Raw genomic sequence first — 3,750 nt, 5'->3', positions numbered from 1 at the left:
CATGAGTGGGTTTCCTCCAGGTGCTCCAGTTTCTTCCCGCAGTCCAAAGATGTTCAGGTAGGTGGATTGGCAATGCTAAGTTGCCCAATGTATCCAGGATTTGTAGGCTAGGCAGATTAGCCATGGAAAATGCAGAGTTACAGGGATAGGGTAGAGAGTGGGTCTGGGTGAGATGCTTTTCCGAGGGTTGGTATGAACTCAATGGGCTGAAAGGCATGCTTCCACACTGTAGGGATTCTATGATAATCAGCACCTTTTAACACATTATGAAGAACTTTCCATGGCAATCAGATCCTGTTGTAAGGTTTAAACCCAGAGTTCTGATCCAGAAAAAAAGATATTATCGACCACATCATAAGACCTCCTAATCCACCTTTCTAGATATTTTCCTAATCACCCTGCTGAGAGATGGTATGGCACATATCTGGGGCATGTGAACTTGAACCTTGGTCTCCAGGCTCAGAGGTAGGGACATTATCACTGTACCACAAGAGCACCTAAAAATAAGGAACACTTCCCAAAGTTGCATGCCTTCCTTTTGAAGGGATCATGCTAACCTTCTCAGTACTGCTCCAAGATTAATAGTGAGAGAGAATGAACTATAATTGAGTCTTATTGCGAAGAGACACTGGTCTTCCACTATATGATGTGTTTTATGGCATAATAGCAAGAGTACATTAACTGATTCGGCAAACTATCAGGAGTCAGAAGAGACATATCTGTCACCATCAAGAACTTGGGCTTGACTCACCAGTTCATCAGTCAGAACACAGTGATGACTTTGGATTGGGAGGACTTTAAGACAATCCTCAAAGCTAACCCTTTCAGAACGATTATCATATACAATAACACGTTCACAGCCGAACATTACTGATTTAGAGTCACGAGTCAGAGCATCAGAGCTGACTTCCAGAGATAGGTTTTGCCAAATTTAAAGCCAATGTCCAGCTAACCCGAGCTGCTAGTGAATGTTAAGCTCCCTCTTTCTGGAAGAAAGAGTATGGTGGGAGAAGTAAGGCATTACAAATAACAGCAACAGATTTGAGAGAGCTGTGCCTTATATCACCCTACCTCAGTTCAACAAGCAATGTTGGTGGCACCTCAAAACCTCTCCATCTTTTTGTCAGAATTGCAGACAATTGGCTGGTGAGCAAATTGAAACTAAGTCAAAATGAATTTCCTCTGACCCTTGAGATTCACCATTTCCAGAAATAATATCAGTGTAAATTTCACTGACTTTTCAAAATCGATATTTTCTTGTTGATATAACATCTAAATTGACACTAATGAGATTGCTTTCCACATGTGACATTTGAATTAATTTAATAGAAGCAGCTTTCCACAATTTAGCTATTAAATACAAATTGTTTCATATAAATTAAATTAACTAATAAAGACATCTTCTCAAGAGAGAGGGAGTTGGCCGGTGACAAGTTAATGAATTAAATGAAAGAGGGATGAAAAGAAGGCAATAAAAATAACAGAGGAAATTAAATGTACTTTTTTTAAAAGGAAAAAGTCATAATGACATCATATCCAGAGGCTTGTCACAGATTAATTAAATTAAATAGATCTACTCAAGATCGGGAGCAGTACTCCATAAATTATGTATTCTGTAAACTCCATCATAACAGAAGGAAATTAAAAGCTAAAGAATAATACAAAACTATATATTTTTTTAATTATTAGGATGTATCTCACAATAAAATTGGTGCTGTCACTGGGTAAGAAAGCTTGATTAGGACTGAATTGCGTGAGAAGGTTAGGATAACTTAGGGCAAGAGACGGATGAGGAGCAGTGATAATTAAAAGGAAGTCACAAAGAAGATCCAGAGACAAAAAAAAAGAAATCAGGGATGACAAATGAGTCGGGTAGCTCCAGCATTGGGGAATATTTACACCAATGCAAAGAAATGAGAAATGGTCTGAATGCATTGTGTGCAAATTTTTAGCATGTTTTAATATATTACAGGTAAAATGTTGATACAGATCTTCTGATCAGGATTAGATTTCCAACCTGATCAAACAACAAATACAAACTGACCATCCTCTGATTTTCTTTTTGAGCAATCCTCCAAGGAAATATCCTTCAGAGCAAATCCTTGGAGAGAGAAAATTGGAGAGTTGCAGAGGCCTTGCCCCTTTCGATGGTCTGCTGTTGTAATTTCAAGAAGTAAAAAGTTCAAATGGCCCAAAGCTTCTTTGAAAAGCCATGGTGAGGTGGTAAGTGTTTAAGGAGGTCGAGATAGGTAAAGAGGCAGGGAATATGAGAGGAGTAGATCAGATGGTAGACTTGTACATGGGTGAGCTGGGCAGGCTCGCAGGTCAGTGAGGTGGGTTGAAGGTAACTGGGTTAGGAGTGGTTAGTCAGGTTGGGTTGGGGTAAAGTTGAGTTGGATTGAGGATTAGTCAGGTTGAGTCAGAAGGGGATTCAGGTGGTGGGATTAGGTCAGGTTTGGAGATGATGAGTTGGGTTGGGAGCTAATCTAGTCAGAATGGAGGTGCCAGGAAGTGGTCAGGTGTTTGATGGAAGGATGTGTGATCAGTGTGACTGATTTTGGTTTGGGATATGCTGTATAGTTATACAGGAATTACATTAGGTTCCCACCTGCCAACATTTCCTGGTTAATAATAAGGTAAGTTCACTTGCACAGTTTGGAATCTCAAATGCTACTTCAGAGTTGGAGATTTTCTCGAAGACTCCTCGACAGAAGAGAAATTGTTTATTGAAAGTTTAAACTTCCCAAGTAATTCAAAAGAAGCAAAAACTGAAATTACTGGAAAAACTCAGCAGGTCTGGCAGCATCTGTGGAGAGAAAGCAATGTTAATGTTTTGGGTCCAGTGGCTGTTCTTCAGAACACTGAAGACCCATTCTGAAGAAGGGTAACATTAAATCTGCTTTTTCTCCATGGATGTTGCCAGACGTGCTTGAGTTTTTCCAGCAATTTTTGTTTTTGTTTTTGTTTCTGATTTCTAGCTCTTATTTACTATTTTTAAATTCAAAATGAGTCCTTGAGTTGGATGTCTAAAAGGTCCTGCAACACAAACTCGGTCCATAACCATCCAGAGACCAGAGCATCTAGACAAGTTTTTGATTTCAGTGTAATTATTTGGGATTTGCCTGACAGTGACCTCCAATCAAATTTGAGGGTTGAGAGAGGCCAGTTTGCCACACCACAAGGTTAAAGCTGCACATCTGATTGTGGAGAAGTGGGCGTGGGATGGGAGCAACTCTCAAGTCCCTCAATGGAAACACTTATGACAGGCGTCGCTGCCTCACTCTGGGAGAAAGCTGAGGAACGTTTTACAGCTACAAGACCTTCAGGTCATCCAAGGATATATCCCTGTCCCAGAAATCTCCAGCCACAAAAAAAACTCTATTGTCCATTACAGCCCTCCTAATTCCCACTTCCAAACTTATTTCTCAATCTGCTGTTTATCTCATGTTGAAGTTACAGTGAAAGTGCAAGGTGAGCCCACTAGGCAACATGCATATCTGGAATTGGTGATGTACAATGTGGCATATTGGATTATGAAGCTTAAGGTGGGGGAACCCCGAGAGAACAGTCACCATTATATGTTAGAATTCACCCTGCACTTGAGAGGGAGAAGCTGGAATCAGATGTAATAGTATTACAATTGAGTAAAGGTAACTACAAAAATATGAGGAAGGAGCTGGCCAGAATTGATTGGAAGGAAAGACAGTGGAGCAGGTATTGCAGGAGTTTCTGGGAGTAATTCAAAAGGCT

At 40.2% G+C, this 3,750-nt stretch overlaps 1 non-coding gene across 1 annotated transcript; it reads right to left on the bottom strand.

The window, feature by feature from the left end:
- Positions 1-499: 499 nt before the first annotated feature.
- On the bottom strand, positions 500-603 carry LOC122550394 (U6 spliceosomal RNA). Its single transcript, XR_006311842.1, has one exon. It is a non-coding gene; the product is annotated as a U6 spliceosomal RNA (small nuclear RNA).
- Positions 604-3,750: the final 3,147 nt, after the last annotated feature.

Source organism: Chiloscyllium plagiosum, unplaced genomic scaffold (assembly GCF_037043375.1).
Source record: "Chiloscyllium plagiosum isolate Xiang-an unplaced genomic scaffold, Cpla_swu_hap1 HiC_scaffold_5, whole genome shotgun sequence".
NCBI classification, from domain to species: domain Eukaryota; kingdom Metazoa; phylum Chordata; class Chondrichthyes; order Orectolobiformes; family Hemiscylliidae; genus Chiloscyllium; species Chiloscyllium plagiosum.
The sequence above is the reverse complement of the archived record's forward strand: the minus strand, read 5'-3'. Positions and strand labels throughout refer to the sequence as shown.